The sequence below is a fragment of the Pinus tabuliformis genome, chromosome 1_2, assembly GCF_031772625.1.
Source record: "Pinus tabuliformis cultivar Carrire ecotype Pingquan chromosome 1_2, CPIR1, whole genome shotgun sequence".
NCBI classification, from domain to species: Eukaryota; Viridiplantae; Streptophyta; class Pinopsida; order Pinales; family Pinaceae; genus Pinus; species Pinus tabuliformis.
The window spans coordinates 1,285,239,791-1,285,263,410 of record NC_142298.1 but is presented as its reverse complement, the minus strand read 5'-3'; positions in this window follow the sequence as shown (position 1 = coordinate 1,285,263,410).

Sequence of the window (23,620 nt, the reverse complement as noted above, 5' to 3'; positions counted from 1 at the left end):
AGTGGGCTTCTATTTTGGTTTTGGCTGCTTTGTTGATTGCTCCTCAGAAGGAGCGGTCTTTTTCTTATTCTTCTTGTTCTTACCACCATGTTTTTGCGTATACTGCACAGAGTTTATCGTGGTGGTAGCAAGAGCAGTCAATTTGGTCGAGGGGTCCACTGTCATTTGGGCAATGTGACCACTTAGTTGTTTCATAGCAGCCCCAGAGGTTGCACCGACAATCCCGTCGACATGCGCACCAGGGTGCTGAGTAGCGGAGACATTGGAGTTATGAGGGGCATTATGGATTACATCGTAAAGAGTGCTAGACTATGAATATATCAGATCTAAGTGTTGGGCACGACGTATGGATTGATATTCTATGATTGCACCACCTAAAGCGACATCTTTAGCGATTTACGGGAGTAAGGACTTGCGGAACCAGTTCGCTAAGAGATAGTCTGGGAGGGGAGCTTTGACTAACCTCTACCTACATCTCCATTCATGTATATAATCGGAGATGTGGGTGGTGGTATCCTGACGTAATTAAGTGAGGAGATCTGTCCCAGTCTCATAACGGATGGGTAGTTGGAAGTGCTTTAGGAATTCCATCACTAAAGCGTCGAAGACGTTTACTAACATGCGTGGTAACTCAATGTACCATTTAGTTGCGTTGCCAGTGAGGGTGCAGGGAAAAAGATGTAACGAGACACTATCATCCACCATGGAGTTTGAAACACACCAAAGATGGTAGGTGGTGATATGGATGCCTGGATACTCCCCTTACTTTCCTTCGAACTTGGGGATGTCCGTTGGTATCTTATGCGAGATCGGTGGCCAAAGTAAGTTGTGGTAGATGGGGTCGTTTGTGAGTTTGTACAAGTCGGGTATATCCAACATTGCCAAGAAAGGCAGAGAGTGTGGTGCCCCCGACTCAGACCAAGGTGATGACATATGACTTGAGGAGCCTTGCGCTCCTCCCATCATTTGAGTCCCAATATTATACATGGGCTGTGTGGTATAGTAGTTGCTTTGAGGTATGGCATTGTAGTGTGTATTTCCATGGGGATTTCGATACTGGGGTACATAATTTCCCCCAGGATAAGCGGTGCCCCCTTGACTCATTTGAATTTGTGAGTAGGGTACCCCCATGGATTGTTTGGGACCTCCTTGAGGATTCCTGCCCATCACAAAACTAACCATTTGTCCTTGATTTACATAAGAAATGCTCATGTCAATCAACAACTCACCATGCATGCTTGAGAACGGAGGGGGAATTGTTATGTTCCCTACTGGCATGTGCATATTAGGAATACCCCCAGATACTTTAATCTGGGGGTTTGAACTGTACAATGGCAGCTGACCATATTGTTGGCGGATGGGAACCGCACCCATATTGCTATATTGAGTGTTATAGGGAGCATTGTATGTAGCACTTGTCGAAGGTATGCAGTTTGACACTAAAGGGGTGGAACCCGGCATCGGCTGGGTTCCACTCGTAGAGGGTGTCATGTGAGTGGTTGTACCTGGGACAAATGGGATAGCAAGGTTCGCCATCGACAGTGTTGTGGTGACTGTCGACTGGGGAAGTGGTGGAGGACCAATAGTGTCCCTAAAGTCCCATGACATGTTAGTCATCGACGGGATAGATGGAAATGTTCCAACTACTGAAGCAAGAAGTACAGGTATCGTGGGAGCCAAGATTGGGTCCAACGGATTCGTGAGCAAAGGGTTAAAGTGAGGAAGAAATCCTTCGGTGAAGAAATCCTCTGGTAAACTTGAATCGTCGGTTGTCCAAATAGATTTCGTGTGAGATTTTGGAGACTGATTCCCCAACGATGGGGAATCTGGTTCACTTGAGCTCAACAGATCTTTCACAATGAGTGGAGGAAGTCCTAGTAATTGTCTAGATTGATGACGAGGGACGGATGTAGCCATGATGATTGTTAATTTTTATCAATAAATTTTATCGTGATATTTGTTAATTTCTCAAATGATAACACTCGAGTGCCTAAATTTTTTTATAAAAAATACACTAAGTTGATCAATTAACAAATAGAGGGAAATGACCCTATCTGATAAGCATCGATCACCGGAGATGAAACCCAGTATCTTAATGAATAATAGAGAAGGTTGGCTAGATGTACAGTTACAGTTACTCTAGAGCTTCGCCCAAACCTCAAATTGAGGCGCCAAGCACTCTCGTGAAGATGTGCCCCCTCCCAAAAACTGAAGACAGAGTAGGTCCATTTGTGTTAGGTACCAGGGCAGCCCACCCCAGTCACCTTGTGTAATTCCCTAAAATTTTGGCCACTAATGATATCTCAGATCACAGGCAACACCGGGGGGAACATAGTCGCAGATAGTACACTGTGTGGGCAAGATACCTAAGTCCTCGAATCAACTCTGAAATCCCTGAAGGGATCCCCAATACACAGAATACCCAAAGGAGTTGTAAGAGAAGGTGGGCTACCTTCACTTATAGTCTGATGTTGTCTCGTATTTCGCTCTGCTTTTACTAGAGCAGTCCCTGTAGTATGAGTGTAGAAGGAATTTTCTCTCTTTTAATGACACTAGTTTGGCGTTCGATCTTGGGCAGTTTACTCACACTGCCTATCCCAAGATCATAACCTGAACTAATGTTTGTTTGCTCAATAAAGAGTTATTGATTGATTTTAAGTAAATTTTATGTGTACTTTTTTATTGGCTTTGGTAGGGGAGTTGACGTATGAAATGTGATGAGACTCTCACTCAAAAATCATGCACAAGACAATGCTTTAAAAAAATTTCAATTCGATGAAAACAAGTTGTATTCTATAGGTGAGAGTTTTTCACATATTCATATTCTTTCCATGCATCTTAGTCATTTAACACATGCATAACCAACGGACTTCTTTCCAATGTTTTCTTAACAACTACTTGAAACCAAAAATAGAGCAGCTTTTAACCAGCTAAACAGAAGAGTGAATAAAAAATGTGGATCTTTCTTTCATAAAAAATGCTTTTAAGAAAGAAAAAAAAAACTTATTTCCCAAAAAAAACTTTTAGGACACCTATTTTGCTAACAAAATGCAGTAATAGATCTTCTTTCAGTCCATGAGCAGGCTTCCTATCCCTTTTGGTTTGTAGACACAGTTGGAAATCAAGGTTTTGGGAGACTAATGCTCTGTAGCAGTGGCCACAGAGAGTTAATAGGTCCACTAACGCTCCCTATGAGCAGACACAGTGCTTTATAAAGCACTGTGTAGTCTGCTAACCTGCGTTAGTGTGGGAAAACAGTAAAAAATAGGGCTTCTTAGATCAAATTCAGTGATGAATACATGTAGGCAAGATGTAGCAAGGTTTTTGGTGGGTCAGAAAGGGAATGCAGAAGTATAGGGAGCTCTTAGAAGGAGGAGAAAACTGAGATCTGTGGGTAAACCGGGAACTAGATGTATACTCGCCAGTGGAGTTACCAATTCTACTATAGGATAAAATGCACAATGTATGGAGAATGAAAATACCCTCAAAGGTCTTCCCGGGACCTTCGGCAGACTGTAAGATTATCTGCAACTGTCACAAAATTACATGCATGTTCATAAACAATAACTAACTATCAAAGTAGGAGAAGTAGATTACCTCCAACCTCCGTGTATATTTGTTGGAGAGCACGATGCAGCTAGGCGGAAGTCCCCTGAGACGGCTCCAGATCAAGTCCTGCAGATAGAAGAGACAAGCATAATCATGGTATACAACTCTAATAACTAATACATGAATACATAAAAGAACATCTAGTTACACATAACTAAGCTACTCATGCTAAAAGGTATTGGACAAACAACTGAATGAATGATAGTACCAACACCACGGAGTAGACAGTACAATTGCAGTTCTATATTAATGTTGGAAGAGTGATTACAACCATATGTTGCATTAGCCTTCCTTTACCCCTCCAGCTTCTCTCTCTCTCCCCCTTCTTGCCAACTTCTTATGATTTGAGACAATGCTCAACAGTCAAGTATGCTATCCTTTCAAATGCTCTGACCTCTATCACCATAGCCCTAGCTTTTCTTATGTAGCAATTGAGTTAGGGTTTCCAAGTTCCTCCTTGAGTTCCCTAGGGTAAAAGCAATGAAGTTGCCATGCTTTTCAGCTCTTTCCCATTTGCCTCCTTCTTTAGGATTAGAAATCCTCCAAATAGGTCAAATTTGCATGTTTCCTTGCTTTTATTGAGTAATTTTAGGAACAAATATCTAGATATTTATGAGTCAATTTGTTCCTTTGACCCTTATAACTTCACTAGGATTCACTAACATTGTTCCCATACTAGCAACTTGAGTTAGTTGGGTCACTAATGCACCCTTAGGCTTGCAGAGAAGCTTTATAAAGTAGGTTGTCAGTGCATAGCCAACGTTAGTGTGGAAACAAGGCATGTGATTTTGGTCTTTGCTTCAGCTATCATGTCTTTCTCCTTTGAGTTGATGAGGGGGTCATTTTCATGTATAACAACTGTAGTGCAGTCCAGTACACTGCTAGGGTGCTATGCAGTGCACTTGAGTCCTCTTTGGCCTGCACTGGGAAAATTTGAGCGAAATTGAATTGGGGCTTTGGAATATTCTTATCCATTGGATGCATCTAGAGGTTTCCAAAGTTTATCTACTCCTTTGAGCCCGAATTTGGATGAGGTAGGGAGTTAAGGAACATCAATCCCTTTATCCCTTCCTCCATGGAACTAAATCCTAAGTTTGGGAGGGCATTCATTGTCACCATTTATGGCATAACTTCCTTCATTCACCTATAAAAATACCACTCATCTAAGTGATCAGGGGCTGGAAATCATTGAATTATAGGGAGATGCTATTAGTATGAGACTTGAGTTGATTTCAAGTATTGTAATGATGTCAGAATGTCTTGCTTGTTATGAGGAGAGGATTGGATTGAACTGGAGGAGTGATGCTAAATCAAGCAAATTGGGTTGTAACTCTTCCTTTTACTAATAAAGTGTTCAAATATTTTTCCATATGCTTGTGTTATTCATTGATGCTTTCATATGTGCACTATGTACTTGATTCCATACTATATTTAATCAATAGATCATTATCATATGCTTTGATCATTTTTTGTCTGCTGTCTGTGTGCAGGTACTTTTCAAGCAGATTAAGTATGAAAAGGAGCGACGGAATTGGTCAAGGGAGATAAGGAGAAAGCAAAAGCTACAGGTAGGCTTCTTACTATCTTATTTAATCTATTGGTTATAGAAAAGGTAGAGAATGCTTTGCACTGCTGTTCTAGACTTAGCTACTAGTCTAAGGGTTTAAGTGTTTATCTGTAGACACTAAAACTTCCCAAAACAATGCCACCATGTGGGTTGACCAGAAAGTGACCATTGAAGTCACTATTCACGATGGGATGCTTGACTAGAGGCCAAATGGAGTGGGCAGTAGGCATTTAAGACGCAATTTATGGGCAAGATTTGGGAATATCTGCCGCCAAGAAAGCATTAATGAATCGAAACTGGGGGGGCGGTTGAATTCGAATTCAAAATGCACTATAAAACGCAAAGGGCTACCTAGCAAACAACACTTGGTCATTTTTGAATTGAGCGATTGAGTAGAGCCCTAAGTATTAAGAGCCGAGCATTGATTGAGCCCCTGAATTCGTGAGTGACATATTGTAGCACAGCTACAATGACAACAACTGAGGATGGTTTGGGAATAGAAGAGGTAACCACCGGCGAGGTCGTGCAAGCCCTAACTATGGAGGATGTTCCAGAAGGTGCGGGATTATGGCAGAGATCTCGAAATCACCACGTATGCCAAGACCCAAGAAGGATAAACAAGTAATGGCTGCCGTATGCGTGTCCTCGTGGAACTCGCTGCACAGAAAATTGTTGATGGAAGAGAAGGGGAAAGATGTCACGATAGAAATAGATGAGAAAGAAGAAGATTTGCATGCCCTTATCATTGTAGAGGAAGAAGGCAAAGGCGTGGAGGTGGATACTCAACCTAGGCACTCTGCAACAAAACTACCCACCTATGTCCCACCACGATGATACCAAGAGTTCACTCTAGACCCCGCTCCTCCCATATGGCATTACATTTGAAGGCATGCACCTGGGCCGCGTGCCGACCATGAAATTTGAAGATTGGGACCTCACTAACCGTGAGAAGTTCCCCCACCTGGAGACTAGAAACCTCATGAAGCATCACACCGCGGGGGTGGTAACAAGATTAGAGCCACGGAAATGGTTGTGCAGTGTGGAAAAGGTCTGGTTGCTAAACCTACTTTGGGTGTTGCATTTCCACCACCCCCCAATAACCATTTTCGTGATCAGGCAGCTGTTCTGCCTGGTGCATGATGGGTATTTATGGCTGGAGGATCCCATCCCCATCATGGAAGACCTGATTCATCACGTTTCCCGGCTTCCGTACAAAGGAAAGGACCCCGTGACAATATTGGAAGGAAAGGGCAATGATTTGACCCTCTCGGAGGCCATGAAGACGAAGTACAAGTTGGAAAAGAAGAAGAGGGGTTACTCTATCTCTAGCATCAAGGACAAAGCGATATGCATGACAACCTAAATTCTGGTAGGAAAATTTATGTGGAAGTGTCGCACAGACAAGGTACCTGCACCAGTGGTCACACTGGTCGAGCAGTGTGCGGAGGGGGTCCAGTTTAACTGGTCTGAATTCCTCTGCACAAAATTCTTAGAGAATTTTCATGAAGCCCAGGAGCAAGGTAAAACTTTCCACTATACATGGTTATTGCTATCCATAGTGCTCATAGCAGGGGAATGCTGAAGGACAGTCAATTCCCCACAATTGACAAAGATTTACCATAGGCTGCGAAGTACGCTTCACTCTAGTCCACGAAGGACGCGACAAGGATACGCAACACCAAGATCTTCTGGGTGCTCGTGGAGATGACCATTCGAATCTGGATCAACCATAAGCCGCGGTTGTCACCCATGGTTTACAACAGTCTGCAGAGTTTCGCAAAATTCAAGGCAGACATGCACAACATCTTTATCAAGGCGCACAAGGATCCGATGAAGCAGTGGATGAAGCTACCTTTTGTAGCCACTGACGACGCCATTTTTACTGTCTTGGAGGCATGGCCTCTAGAATGGCATGCCCTCGACATTGCAGAACTCGAGAGGTCGGCAACACAGAAGAAGAAAGACGATGCCAAGCTGCACATCACACAGTTGGCCGAGAAAAGGCAGAAGGAAACAGCAGCAGTTGAGGTGTGGGCAGCGCAGGAAGTGACACAGAAAGCCGCTAAGCATAAAAAGGTCACAAAAGCAGTATCATTAGCACAAGAAGAAACCGTGAAGGTGGGTGAGGGCCAAGAAATGCCCTCACAGGGGCAAGAGGCAGAGGAGGCAGAAATAGAAGAAGGAGGCGCGGACCCACGAACCGCATCCACCCAACTGAAGCGACAACACCCAGCGGAGTGCGTAGGGCCATGGAAGAAGATCAAGGCCTCGAAGTTGTCCATTGACTTGATCACGCTAACTGAGGGTGATCTGCACTACATTGGCGAGACGGTGTGCGATGTCACCAATGAGGCTCTTCAGGATTTCATGCAAGAGAACCAAACTGTGTTGGGGGCCCTCAGAGTGTAGTTGTAGGACTTACAAGTGTGCCCCCCTCAGGTTGGTACCCTTTCAACCAACCTCGTAGTTAGATCCACGGTAGCAGAGCAGATGTTGTGCACGCAGATGACGAACATAGTTGTGTTGCCAGAAGGGGCTCTAGTGGCATTAAATGAGGATGAAAGAATGTCGGTTAGCACGATGAAAGGTCTCGGGGTTAATCTTGTTGCCCTTCCCCACGAGAAATTATATCTATTATAGGATGGGATAACGGAAGAGCTGTGTGGTAGGGAGAGTCGTGCGCTTGAAGTCCTTAGTGAGCAGAAGATAAACATGGAACAACTTAGCTTGTAGTGCGACGAATTGGTGTCTCAAAATAAACAGTTGGTGCAAGTGATAGGTGATGCTTGCCACAAAATCCTGGAGCTGGCCATCCCAGCAAATCTACCAGCAAAGGTGCGGATCCATAGGTTAGTAGAAGGATTCCGCAAGGCCAGGGAAGAAATGACAAAGGTTCAGCTAGAGCTGAATCTTCAGATCGTCAAGCTGTGATTACAGGTGCAGCCATCCACTCCCCTGGAAGTTAGAGAATACGTGCTAGCGCTATCACAGTGGGATTGGAGGAAATCGGAGGTGCAGTGCGAGACTGCACCAGCATGTTGGAAGAATCACTTGAGGTCCTCACAACTCTGCAGGAGGACCCCAACATCTGGCACTTAGAGATGGAGGCGCGAGAACTCCAACAACAATATGACAATGTCCGAGGAACTGCGCAGACAGTGATCCTCACCCAATGGCTTGCAAGGATGCAGTAGGCTAAAGCACTAAAGGAGCAGGTGGATGCAGCGCGACACAAGGAGGCAGTTCTCAAAGCGCGCATCTAGCCTTGGATCGATGAGGCCTTCACCATCATGGGAGATTGAAGGAAAACTCATGAAAATACAGGGGATGCACACATTGATGTAGAGAAGCACCCCAGACACAGAGGTCTCAGAACAGCGTATGCAGTAGATCTAGCAAGAAGCAGCTCAGTGCGCTATTGAACTCTGTGCAGTTCGAGAACAATTGGAGGGACTCCACGCCAAGATCGTCGTGCCGATAGCATGACTTGAGGGCGAATTTCGATGTTTGTGTTAGGGGCCTGTTGGGCATGGAATCCCCACAAGGCATGTTTTGGGGCTCAAATCCCAAGTTTTGAACGAATTGTGTTGTAAAGTTCTGCGAATTATGGGTGCGGAAGTATGTTAGAGTCACAGGGTTGTCTGCCCTAGTTTTGTAATGTAATGTCGGCCTACCCATGGTCCATGGACCATGGGATTGTATAAATGTAGCGAGGTTCTAAGTGTAAAAGATAAGAAATAGTAGAGAAGCAAGAGTCTAAGTGACTAAGTGTAAAGTGTATCTTTGGGTCGTAGGGTAGGAGAAGGCTATGCAGCTGAGTGTGCAGAGGCCTAGTAGTCCGCAGCTGAGTATGTAGGCCCCTGCAGCTGAGTGAGCAGGGTGAAGTTGAGTCTGTAACCGAAGAAGGAATTAATAAAGAGAAGTTTTATCATAATTCTGTGTATCTTCTTTTGGGTTAATGCATGTTTGATATAATTGGTGAATACACTGTTTATTTACTGCGCACACCTGTATGGTTTATATTATTAAGTATAACTTAAGCATGCAAGTAGGCTAAGATAATCAACTAACATTGGAATAGTAGTAAATTCTTGGGTAATAACACAAAAGCACAGTGTTCAGCCCTTGAGTAGGTTTGCGTGAAGACAGTATCTCAAGCTGCTAGGTATGGGAAAGGGCATGAAGTGACTTACGTTCAGGGTCAAACCACGGACCACTTGAACTCATCAGACATCTCCACGGTGCAGAAACCTAGTTCTAGAACCCTCCCATACTACTTCGGATCAGACCTCAGTCTGCGCTTCACGGACTACTGCTGAAAGGGCCAGTAGTACCAGGATTTGTTTGGGTAAATCAACTCTGAACTTGGGTCAAGCCCCAACAAGCCAACACCTATTGTAGTACATGATAGTCCTGTAACATTGCAAGAATGAGGCAAAATATGGTTCATTTTCTTGCTAGATGATGGAGAGAGGTAGGTAGGTGGATGAATGAGGATTGAAATGTAATGGATGGCTGGGAAAAATGGAGAAATGGATTGTGTACTCTGTTATGTAACCACTGTCCCTTTGACTGCCTGGAGTCCTGCAAAAAGAAATGTTAGCGAAATTGATGTAAGGACTTCTCCTTGTGTATTTTTTTTTGAGACATGAAAACTGCCTCTGGAGAGGTTTTCAACTTGCATGCCCACCCTAGGCACCTCAGAGGAGGTTTTCACCGGGGGATATTTTCATTTTATATTTTATTCTTATTTTCTCTTTTTTTTTTTTCTCTTAGGTTGCCTCACAGAGGTTTTCAACCCTATAGTTGGCCTTAGATGCCTCATGCTCGTTTTCGTCTAGGCCATTTATTTTTCCCCCTTTTTTTTTCTTTTTTTTCAGAATCTTAGTGGATTGAGGGCTATGAGACTCCCAATCACATTCAACTCCTTGTTAATTAAACTAATAATTTAACTCTTATTTGGACAAAGTTCTTTTGTACAACTTCAACCTGTAACCATTAACAAGCAAGGGAATACCTTCATCATCAATTTGTTTTGATTTGGACAGACCCATTCTCATGACATATTTCCACCAGATAGGGACCCAACCATCTTGTAATTAATTTTCCTTTGAAATCCTTGAATCTGGAATCATACAACAGGGCCCAATCACCATCTTGAAAAGTCTCTCCCAAATGTGTTTATCTTGCCAAATCTTCCTCTGTCGCTGGATTTCCTAAGTGTGCAGGAGAGCTTGTAGCCTAGATTCATCTAAACCATTGAGTTGGATGAACCTCTGTTGTTGTGCTGCAGTGAGGTCCAAGTCTAATTAATCTTCCATCCTTAAGGTATTGTATTCAAATTCAATGGACAATAAGTCCTTCTTCCCATAGACTAGTTCGAATGGAGGATATCCAATGGTGATATTATAAGTGGTGTCGTAGGCCCAAGTGGCTTATACAAGTTTGTTTGACCGATCCTTTCTACTGTTGCTAACAAACTTGGTCAAAATATTCTCCAATGCCCTATTTGTGACATCCACTTTCCCATTTTCTTGAGGGTGATAGGCAGTGGATGTCCTATGCTTGATGTAGTGTTGCTTCATGAGGTCTTTGATCAAATTTGAGGTGAATTGTGTCCCTTGATCAGTGATCAACTCTCTTGGAAAACCAATCTTGTAGAAGATGTTCTCCCTCATAAGATCAACCACCTTTTTCCTAGTTGTTGTTTTGTTTCAGCCCATCTAGTTAAGTATTCAGTGCACACAATGATATACTTGTTTGTCCCAATGGGGGATCAATGTGCTCAATGAAGTCCATGATCCATTTCTCAAATGGCTTTAGTGTCACTTGAAGTTGTAAAGGAATTTCATCCTTAGGTGTGGGCTTAGCCATCCTTTGGCACTGATCATACCTGGTGGTGTATATTGTTGCATCTTGATGTAGAGTGGGCCAGTAGTAACCTACTTGTAGAACCATGAAGGATGTTATCTTAGCAAAAAAGTGGCCTCCATAAGGTCCATCATGGTATTTTCAAAGACCTCTTCTTCCCTCACACATCTCCTCAAGATCTGATTTGGAACCAACTTGAAAATATTTCCCCCAATCCAAGTGAGTGGGGCACTTTTCCTAACATTCTTGCTTTTCTCCTTGAAAGATAGATTAGGAGGGAACCTCCCAACAACAACCAATTAGTTGGATATATCCGTAAACCAAGGAGAGAGCATTGAGATGGAAAATAGGTGTTCATCTGGGAGCTGATCATCTACCATTTCTTCCTTCTTTGCAAGCAAAGTTAGTCTTGACAAGAAATTTGTGACCACATTCTCTTTTCCTAGTTTGTCAATTATAGTCAGATAAAATTGTAGCAATAATAACAACCATGTAATTATCCTAGTATTGACATCAGGTTTATTCACTAAATATTTAATGGCTACATGATCAGTGTGGAAAAAAGTTTGATAACTAGTGATGTAATGCCTAAAATTGTTCAAAGAGTGTACCACAACTAGGAGTTCCTTTTCAATGACTATATAATTTAGCTTAGCGTTAGAAAGGTTCTTACTGATGAAATAGATAACATAAGGAAATTTGTCCTCTGCTTGTCCTAAAGCTCCCCCTAAAGTTTATCTAATGCATCTGTGTGTATATGGAAAGGTAACTCCCATTTGGGACTTCTAAGGATGGTTGCAGTGGTCAACTTTTCTTTTACCACTTCGAAGGCACCTTGACAGTTGTTTGTCCAAGAAAAGTTTGAATCTTTAGCCAGTAGTACAAACAAGGGTGAAGCCAATTTAATAAAGTCTTTAATGAACCTTATATAATACCCAACCAATCCAAGGAAGCTCCTGACATCTCTTTTCTTTTGAGGGATAGGTACCCTTTTAATGATGGCAATGTTTTTTGGGTCAACCTGTATCTCTTCCTTGGATATGGAACGCCCAAGGAAAATCCTTGAAATCAAAAAAAAATTCACATTTCTCAGGACTCAGTGAAACGTTAATTTCAGTGCATTTATTTAAGACTTTGCATAGATTAGTAAGAGCTTCCTGGAAGTCACATCCATAAGGAGTGAAGTCATCCATGTATATCTCAACAGTGTCATGAAAAAGGTCAACAAAGATACTTAGAACTGCTATCTGGAAGATAGCATGGGCATTACACAGACCGGTTGGAAGGATCCTATAGGTAAAGGTACCCCAAGGACATGTGAATGTGGTCTTATCTTGGTATTTAGAGCTGATTTGTATTTGGTTGTACCCACTAAATCCATCTAGGAAAGAGAAGAATCTCTTCCCTGCAAGGCCGTCTAGGACTTGGCCAATGAAGGGTAAAGGGAAGTGGTCCTTCTTTGTAGCCCTTTTAATATCTCAATAGTCAACACAAATCCTCCACTTCCCATTTTTCTTGGGGACTAAAACCAGAGGGGACACCCACTCACTATCTGAAATGGGATATATGAACCCTACATCCAGTAGCTTCTGTAATTCCTCTTTCACAATGTTCTTAAGAACTAGGTTCATCCTTCTCGAGGGTTAGTGCATAAGCTTGCATCGCTCTTTGATGTAGATATGATGAGTATAGATTGAGGGATACACACCCTTCATCTCCTTATAGTCTCAAACAAAATAATCTAGGTGTTGCCTCATCACACTGCATAATTATTCTTCCTGCTTGTCTAAGGGAGAGGGGTTGATATTTAGAGTTATGAATGGGTTAATCTCCACAACCTTGGCAAGTTTTAAGCCAGAGTCAACAGAGCACAAATCAATCCAAGGACTACTCTCAGATTCCTTTATCAATTCATTAACTAGCATGTTAGTGGGAGGATGATTATGTAATATATGGTCAATAAGGTCATCTTCATCAAGTTTCACCCTCCTGTAACATTGTTCGGTGTGCGAAATGGGTAGAGAGATGTCTGATAAAATTCTTTCTCTTCCTCATCCTCTAACCACAAGGGCAAGTCATGCTCAATAGAACATTGATCAAGAGGATACAAGACAAGTTGTTTTGATAGATTCCCATTCTTGATGGTCATTTTCCCAGCCCTACAACTAATGTAGGCATCAACGGTGGCCAAAAAAGGTATTCCTAGGATGAGAGGACAGACATTAAACTAGGTTTTGGACTTGTTGTGGGGAAAAGTATCTGATGCGGATGACCCTATCCCTACTCTAAAGGTGACAGTCTTTAGCAACAACTGAAAGTAAAGTTTTGATGTTCCACTTTATGAAAATACAGAGAGAATGAAAAGAAGGTCAACCAACCTGGTGTCTTTCGCTTAGTCGATCCTTGTCCTTCTCTCTTTGTATCTCGTTCCCAGCTTCTTGCTCTCTTAGCCGGTCCAGCTACACACAGATCCTGCACAAAACAAGAGAGCAAACTACAAGATACATGTACTCATAACTGAAGCATGGATTAGGATGCATCAAATATACATATAAACACAAAACATCTATGTAATACAAGTATATAGGAGAACATGCAAAACTTTATTGATAGAAAGTAACAGGGTTCTGAGAAGGTTACAACCAATGATGGCTCCAATCCAGCAGCACCTCCCCAGCAGCAAGAACTCTCCTCTTCACCTCTAGTAAAACAATCACCCAATAGCTCTAACTGTAATCCAACAGCACCTCCTTGCTTAACACAAAATTCCAGCCTCTTTAGACCTCATAGAAGAGCTCTATATATAGGAGAGAAGAAGAGAGGATGAGTCAGCTTGAGACTGACATGAAGCTGCCTTGTGTCCTCTCCCTCTTCAGTTCATCTTCAGTTCTTGAGTCCACTTGGAGATCCTTTCTTACACATGGTGATCAAGTACCTCTTACTCATCACAGGGCGAATCTTATGAACCAAGTGTCAGTTTGGAAGCTTCCTGGGCAGTTGACACCTTGCAGGATGACTGTGCCACTTGGCCAATCTCGCCCAGCGCAGGTAGCCTTCATTAATTTTGACTTCCAGCGCAGGTACAAAGAGGGACAGTTGCATTCCAGCGCAGAAGCTCAGTGGAGCAGCTGACATGATCCAAAATAAGCCTGTTTTGAAGTGTTTTCAGGTGGAGAACTGATTGGAAGTGTTGTTGTTTGATGACCTTGTTCTTTTAGGGGTAAGAACAACATGTTTAGGGACTGAGGATCCCTGTAATTATTGACATTCCATGCTCCTTGACGCGAGGCACAAAAATGTCTATAACAGTTGCCCCCTAAAGTATGAGGCCGTTTATCGGGTGAAATGCTTTAGCTAGAGGGTCCGAAGTTCGTTCCAGTGCTGAGGAGAGTGCCCTGTAATACAATACAATACAATACATTATTTTTCATTCAACTTTCATGATCTAGCTGAGGCGGGCATTCCCATGCTCAGCTTTTATAAATACATTTTGGTACATATGACAGACGATCGTCTGAAGGTAGACTGATAATTTTCTGCTGAAATTATCATCCTTTGAATAGGATGATCATCTGCTGCAATGATGTACATGGCAAATGCTTTTATATTTCCTGAATATATATCGCAGCCCGGATGGATGAAACTAGATCCGGGGTCTTCAAACTCGTTCGATCTTCACTCTAAGTACAAGTCGATCCATGTGAGAATTGCGCTGAAGTCGAACATGGAAAGACATCGCTTGATTACCGGTCAATAATGAAAACCGTTAACAAGCGCGAGACGAATCACCAATAATGACGATGACCCTTAAGGTACTACAGTACAATTCACGTGGCGTGAATAAAGGACTTGGCGTCGAACGCCACGCAAAATCTTCTGGTCGAAGGTCATTGATGTATACCTGTCGCCGGAAGTGAGAAACTTGCCATTGAGGCATGCAAGCTTCAAAGTACTGATGGGGGTGTTCCTAGATCAACTTCTTAGATAATGAGCTGAAGTCGACAAGAAGCGATCCGTCAAGGGAGGGCCTTAATGAATCCCACATCAATGACATGGAACGGAGCTAATGATTTTAGTGGAGGCGAAAACAAACTGTGAAATATGATTCAGGGTGGCGATCATGAATGGATGAAGGATAATGTATGGTAGTGGATGGGACACGGTTGACACTTTCAGAATGACCCCTCTTGAACATATAACGACACTGATGCGATGGATCGGTAGCATTACCCCAAAATGTGGATGGTGTGGCGAGGACCATGGTGATGAGACCGGTGAATGAAACAACCCAACCCGATGTGGTACGGAGGAAAAGTGTCATGTTCAAGAGTGACTTGCTACCTTTAAACTTTGAATGTTCTCCCAATTTTTCCCCAGTCATTTCTGACCAGTACCTCTTTATTTTTGTCAAGCTTGAGGAGGATAACATATGCTTGTTCTATAACCTGCCCTTCGGGCAAGCCCATCGCTATGATTTAACGAGCCTAGCGATAGGGAAACTCGTTCTCGTCTAAAGACAAGTTTGTCGCTATTTAATCATTTTAACGAGTCTAACGACAATGAAAACTCGGTCCTTTTCATTTTTAGAGAGTCTGAAAAGGTACAGAAAGTCAACTCCATAATTCCTTTTTCGTCATCTAATCCCTTAAGTCCGAAAAAGTATAAAACAATACAGAAGGGATGGTTGTTCGGTACTTTTACGAGCCGAACAAGACAAGCGCTCGATCTTTTTGTGCAATAATCCTTCAGGTCCAAAAAGATTAAAATCTAGAGGAGGGATAGCTTTCGGTCGTTTAACGAGCTAGAAGGCCAAAAACTCGGCAAACTTTTCATATTTTATGAGTCAGTGAAAAGAGCTCAAAGAAGACTCGTCTTTTGAGGAACTAGTGATAAACAGGGATAGCAACTAATTCCAGGTACAAATTGGAATTTTCCAATCACGGTAGTGTCACAAGGATGGCTAGGTGAAATCACTCTTCGCAGCCGTTCCTCAAAATAGGTAAACACACATATGGGGGTGAACGATCGGCCAAATGAAATGGAGGTGATGGATGAAAACACGACCAAGGCTTTTAAGGCTCATAAATTTACGATCGCAATGGTTATTTACCGAGATAGGTTCATTTTTTAATGAGCTTGAACTTTGGCGAAAAAACTCTGCTCACACTTTTCTATTTTTTAACGAGCATAAATTCCGTGGTAAAACTGCTCGATTCATGGTCAAATTTAATTTTTTACTTTTACTAGCTTTTCTCTTTTCAAATGTAGTACTTCATCTTCAATTGCTGCAACAAATTTTGTTAGAAATGGACAATATTTGCATGAAAACGAGATTATTACCCTAATATTTAACTTTAAACTGTGTAAAAAGTCATAAAAGGGGTTTTTACCTCTCATTTACCATTTCATTTGCATTTTGCTTGTTGGAGCTCTGGAGGTGCCTCTTCTTCCTTGATTTTCACCAGCTGATTCCGGGAGATTCTGTGGATGATTTTCAGCGCCGTTTGGACCAGGTAGGAGCTAAACCTTAGCCCTTCACTTTCATGGTTTCCTTTTTCAGTTTCATGCATGTTTTTCAGAGTTTCTGGGCCCCAGGGGTTTCATTAGGGCGCCCTGGCATCAGCGCAGGTTCCCCTTTCGAAATCTGCGCTGTATTTCAGGCAGCCTTAAGGTAGACTGAGTTCCAGAGCAGGGGGAAGACTCTCTGCCTGCGCTGGGCCTAAAAAGGCTGATTTTGCATGAGTTTTTTGATGATTTTTCGCCAGATTTTCATCAAAATCAGGAACTTACTCCTTCTCTTGTTTGATTGTAGGGAACTTTGGACAAAATGTCCCTTACATGGCGAGAACGAGAACATGAAGCAGAGGACATGGTTGCACTCCATGACCCAGTCACGGTGAACGTGCTTCGGAACTGTGGCCTGCTGAAGTTCTTCCGTATCTCTAGCATGAGAGCACAGATTTCTTTACTGCAGTATATGCTTGATGCTTGGGATCCTGTTAACCAAGTTTTCCAGATTAGGGGGAAGTCTTTCCCCTTGACCATAGAGGACATGTACTTCTTGACTGGGTTGTCAAGGCGGGGTGCTCCCATTTCTTTGTCAGGCACGACTCGAGGGACTACTTCCACCAGAGACTATATTCGTCAGTACTGCCGGGAAGGTTCACAGCCGAGCAAAGACGGCAAGATCAATATCCATGACATTACTGACAGGTCTCTCAGATCCATTCTGTTTACTATTGGTAGGATGGCCGGTAGCGCAGCTTTACATGTTGCCAACAGATCTTATATGCAGCACGCCTTGGAGTGTCTCCAATCGAAAGTGTTTAACTGGTGTGATGCAGTACTTATCCAGATGAAAAGTCAATTGACCAAGGTAAAGGACGGGGGGCTGAAGAACTTTGGATTTGGTTCTATTCTGACTTCCTTTGTCTTGGAGAAAATCCCATTGATGCAACCTCAGTACATCTTGCTTGATGTGCCTTCTCCGACTGAGCCACGCATGCAGAGGTGGGTTGACCATATGTCCCGGCATGCTGGTCAACCTCATATTACATTCACTGAGTCCTTCTTTAGGTGGTTCGAGCGTCAGGAGATGGCATTTTCTGAGTATCCATATGTGGGTATGGACTACCGAGGTGATCCGGATTTGGTGCTTCCGGATGGCGAGCAATGGGGCGCTATTGGTAAAATCTCTGACCATATCACTGTTTATTGTTTTCATTCATGATGTTTACTGTTCAAAACTGATCAAACTCTTGGGTGCATGTAGATGTTGGTCCTGTTCGTCCAGTAGCTCGTCCACGATCGCCAGTTGCTGCCCCAGCAGCAGAGCCTGCTAGGAGAGTTGTTATTCGCGACCTTGGTGATACTGAGATACTTGCAGCTGTGCAGGAGCAGGTTGAGAGCCTTACTCGTGGCCTTCCGGATGTACAGATTGACGAGTTACCTTTACAGTTGCAGCGACACACCATCGGTGTGCCTAGACGATGGACTTGTCTCTTGCGCATGATCGCACAGACCGTGACGTACTTTCATGAGCACCACTAGGCTAGGGTGCCCCCTAGCATCTTTTTTGAGTTCTAGGTCATATGACCAATTTTGTTTTGATTACAGCACATTATGTACAAACTATAAACAGCTTTATATATTTTGATTTTCGGAGTTTATTTCAGTTTATTTGTGATCCACTTACATAGCACCGATGTATCTCTTTTTATATATGTTGTAAATGTCTATCTAATACATAGTTTGCTAATGAATCTGTTAATGTGTTCAAGTTTCTGGAAATATGTTGGTATTGAATTGAATCAAACTCTCTTTCCAAAATCTTAACTCTTAGAAACATACGATAAATAGCTGGATTGCGGACTGAATATATACCAGTGAGTTGTAGTATCACAAGTTGTGAGTCTAGCCTAACAATTAGTCGGCGTATACCATGAGCGATGGTATCAGAGAGGAGTTCGATCAACGCACTATACTCAACGATATTGTTTGTTGACCATCCAATACACACACCTCTGAAACTCACTAACTTGCCGCTTGGATCAAAAATGGCCCAGGCAGCGGAGGACAAATTCCGCGTTCTACGACTCGCTCCGTCGGCATATCCCACATATGTATCAGAATAACTCGACATCTGCAACAAACGAGAAGGGTGGATTACTACCGAAACAAAAATTTTAGCGAAAACAAAATACAACAAAAGCACTCAGGTTACTATTTAGGCATAGTAACGCTTGAGGTACAACCCGTTACGGGGTTGCGCCAGTGGTATTCCGTCATAATCCATTAACTCGTAGGCTCCTTTTGCTAACACCCTTTTAACAATATAGGGACCCATCCATAGGGACTGAAATTTTCCTGCTCCTAATTTATCGGATTCTTGGTCGTAAAGCAAAACCAAGTCACCCTCAGAGGAGTTGCGTGGTTTGACATTTTTGTCAAACTGTGCTTTGACTCGTTTCTTATGAGCCTCGTTTGCCAAAGCGGCATCACGACGGTTTTCATCCAACTGGATCAATTCCAGGAAACGAGCCTCTTCTTCTGAGGTTCCGGGGAGGAGGTCAATTGCGAGTTTAAGAGACGAAATTTCGCACTGGATCGGTAAGACTGCCTCCAGGCCATACACCAATTGGAATGGTGTGAACCCAGTGGCGTTCTTTACCGAGGTTCGGTAAGCCCATAATGCTGAGTACAGGATTAGATGCCATCTTCTCTTGTGAACCCCGATCATCCTTTGCAACATACGCTTCAGGACCTTGTTGATTGCCTCAACTTGTCCGTTGGCTTGTGGATAATACGGGGTAGAGCTATCGTGCGATAGCCCTAGTTTGGCAGCTAACTCAACCATCATGTGATTGCGAAAATGCGATCCATGATCTGTCACTATAGCTTGCGGAACGCCGAACCTGGCGACTACATGATTGAAAAAGAAAAGGGCAGCTGTTTCACCAGTGTTATCCAATGTAGGCATCGCCTCGGCCCATTTGGTAAAATAGTCAACAACGACTATAATATACCCATGCCCCCCGGTCGAGGTGGGGTTACATTGCATGAAATCGATGCCCCACTTGGCGAAGGGCCCAACAGCAACTATCGGCTGTAAGGGTGCGGGCGGTCTTCTGGTTTTGCTATCAAAGATCTGACATGCATGGCAACTTCTGACAGCTATTATGCAATCTTTAAACATAGTTGGCCAGAAGTATCCTGCTCGTAAGATTCTTTGTGCTGTTGCATATCCAGATTGATGTCCCCCGCACGCGCCTGAATGACAATCATTCAGGGCTTTTTCGGCCTCCTCATGGGTAAGGCACCTCCTCAGAATCGTATCGACACCACGACGGTAAAGTGTATCACCGACGATCATGTAGTCTTTTGATTGGTATCGTATACGTTTCCGTTCTGAGTGTGAGGTATTAGACCTGAATTTTTGGGTTTGGAGATAAACAATGATGTCTCCATACCACTCATCGCTTACTGATATCAGAAACAAATTTTCATCCACGATTGACTCTTCTGATGTTTCATCGTTGGACGACGATGGGAGATCGCATAATAATTCCGCGAAAACTAGAGCTTTCTTCGATTTGGATTTTACAAAATCTAAATCAAACTCTTGAAGGATGGCTATCCATTTTGAATATTTGCCCCCAAGCAACTGTCGCGACAGTATATATGTCATGGGATTGCAATCTGACAGAACAATAGTTTTCCTAAAGAGGACATAATGTCGAAACCTTTGAATCGCTTGAACAGCAGCAAGCACTAGTTTTTCAACATAGGAATATTTACTTTCTGTATCATTTAAGTTTTTACTTAAATAATAAATAGGATGTTCGATTCCATCGACTTCTTGCACTAAGACCATCGCAATGGTCGTATCTGCTGCAGCTAGATACAGGTTAAAATCTCTTTGATAGTCCGGGGCGTACATTAATGACGCTCTTACTAGACAATCTTTCAGAGCGTCAAAGGAAGCTTGCGCAACCTGGTCCCAGACAAAAGGTACATCCTTTTTCAAAAGACGAGTATAACCTTTGGCAAGTTCTGCGTAATTTGGAATGAACCTCCTCAGAAAGTTTGCTTTCCCTTGGAGTTTCTGAATCTGAAGCAAATTTGAAGGTGGAGGCAAATTAATGATTGCCTGAACCTTACAGGGGTCGAGACGAATCCCATCCTTAGAGACAACAAAGCCAAGTAAACGACCAGAACCGACGCAAAACACACACTTGTGTGGATTGAGTCTTATCTTGTAATGTCGACAACGTAGAAATATCACTCTCAAATGCCACGGATGATCAGTCCGCTTTCGCGAATGAGCCGGAAGATCGTCGAGATAAGGTTGAACAATGTTCTTGATGTCATGGAAGGCATAATTCATTGCCCTCTGAAACGTCGCCCCTGCGTTCTTTAAACCAAAGGGTAATTTTCGATAAGCGAATGTGCCCCATGGACAGATGAATGCAGTCTTAGACTGGTCCTGTGGGCGGATATTTATTTGATTATACCCGGAAAATCCATCCATAAAGGAAAAGATTTCACATCCGGCGCATTCATCAATTATCTGGTCGATGAAGGGTGTAGGGTAGTTGTCCTTTGGACAAGCTTTGTTTACATCCCTATAGTCGACGCACACTCTTATCGTCCCTTGTTTTTTCATAACAGGGACAATATTCGATACCCAATCGGTTAGAGGAACCGGGTAGATGAATCCAGCATGGAGAAGTTTTTCAACTTCCGCCTTAATGGCAGCGGCTTTCTTCGGATGTACCTGCCGAAGCCGTTGTCTTACTGGTTTGACATCAGGATACATTTTAATTTCATGTTCAACTATGCTCGAGTCAATGCCTGGCATTTCATCATATGACCATGCAAAGACATCTCTAAATTCGCGAAAGAGAGCACTATATATTTCCAGTTCTGAAGGGGAACAACTTTTGCCGACATGAATATTCTCAACAACATCAGATTTTGTCGAGATGTTTATGGCTATAGTCTTTTCAATATTGGATAGGTTTCTCTCTGAATCCACCGTATTTACAGTATTTGTTAGGAATTCAAATACTGAAGGGTGATATAGGTCGTGATGAGTTTCTTCTTCACACTCTGGAAGAAGGGAACGATGGTGGTGATCATTCCATGGTGCCCCCTCAATCATCATTGATTGCAAGATTCCTTCGTCAGTCCCATGAACTTTTGACCATGGATCTAATGGGGTACCATATTCTTCGGACCTATCTACCCAAACGCTTGACGAGCGTTCATTTGGGCTCGCCTCCCATGCCTGAAACATTGATTGCTACAATATCTCAATGGGGCTAGGAGGCAATACCACTTGATGATCCATGACGACTTTGTCTTCTGCGACCTTCGATGAAGATACCATGTTGCATGTTGCTACAAACGGGATATCCACTATATGGAAAGGAGGTGGCAACGCGAAAGTTCCCATCATAGTGGGATCTTTTAGCAAGCCTACTCCGATATCTTTTATCGAATGGTCGCTCCCATGGATCAGGGGAATGCTTCCAGTAACTTGTGAACCATTAGGGAGGAAATTCTGTTGGTCGACGATCGTAATCCCTCCTTCAAATGGGAATGCGATCTTCCTAAAATATGTCGACACTACAGCTGCCATGGCATATATCCATGGTCTTCCCAGTAGGATGTTATAGTCAAGATTGCCATCAATGACTTCAACATCAATTTCTACTGTTTTTCCTCCTAGTTCAACCTTAAAGTTATTTAGGATACCGTACGGAGTGTACGACCTACCGTCAAATGCTTTCAATGTCGTCGAAGATCGCGACAAGGTTGGAGATCCAAGAGTTTTCCAGCAACTCATCGACATGATACATGTCGATGCACCCTCATCAATAATTGTTCTATGAACAGTTTTGTTGAGTGCTTTCACTTGAATAAGGAAAGCTAATTGTGCTGGTAACTGAGGATCATATCCTTTGTGATCAAAGGATACAAGATTGGAATCTTTAGGATCCACTCCACCAATTGCTGATAACAATGCCTACCTTTGGGATGGGCAATTTTGTAGTACCTCAAGAGTCGACATAGCAGATGGCGATTGGGCCAAATCCTCCACTATATTATAGTGTTGCGCCGCTCTGGCGCGAGGGTTGAATGTCGACTTGTGGACTACTCCCTTAGGCGGCTTTATTGTTAATTCATGCGTGAGGGGGGGTACAACTTCTGCCGAAGTTGTTGTCGAACTACTGGGTTGATCTTTCCCTTTGTCGTTCGACACCGGCGGATTCCCATAATCTTTATTCCTAGTCGAGATCAAAGCATCATTTTGCTTAGAAACCGACAGCATAAGCACTTGAGACGGGGAAGCATTTCCACTATCAACCATATTTTGACCTGGGGCGGGAAACGGATCAGTCAACACAGCTGAAGTTTGGGAACTTTTAAAGAACCTCTTTAACTCAGCTTTGAACGGACAGTTCTTTGTTGAATGATTTTCATCGCATATTTGACATGGAGGAAATTGTTTCCTTTGCCCAGGAGGGTTTGAAGAAGTTTTTTGAGGGGATGACCCACCTCGTTTCTTCTTCTTCCCTTTGTTTTGTTTCTTCTTGCTTCCTGGTTGATTGGAGTTTTTGTCTTTATCCGTAGATACAGCATTTACCTCCGAAGCAAGAATCTCTTGATTTGCTTTTTGATTCGAAGTCTTACGGGCTTTCTTATTCGAATCCCTTGTCGACTTAGCGTTTGCAGTTCCAATCACGCCATCACCGGCATGAGAGTCACTATTCGATCCGGGAGGAGGAGGGATTGAAAATTCCGGTCTGGGGGCATCAGGTATCTTATCATAGAGCATGCCCGACTGAGTATACACTAAGTCCAAATATTGAGCACGAGCAATAACTTGCTCCTCTGTTACGACGCCTCCCTTGGCCACATCTTCTGTAATTGCCGGCAGAAGCGACTTTATAAACCACTCAGCTAATAGCTGATCTGGAACATAGGTTTTTACCATTCTGCGACGACGACGCCACTCATGTATATGATCAGATATATGTGTGGCAGTTGTCTGCTTGAAATTGGTCA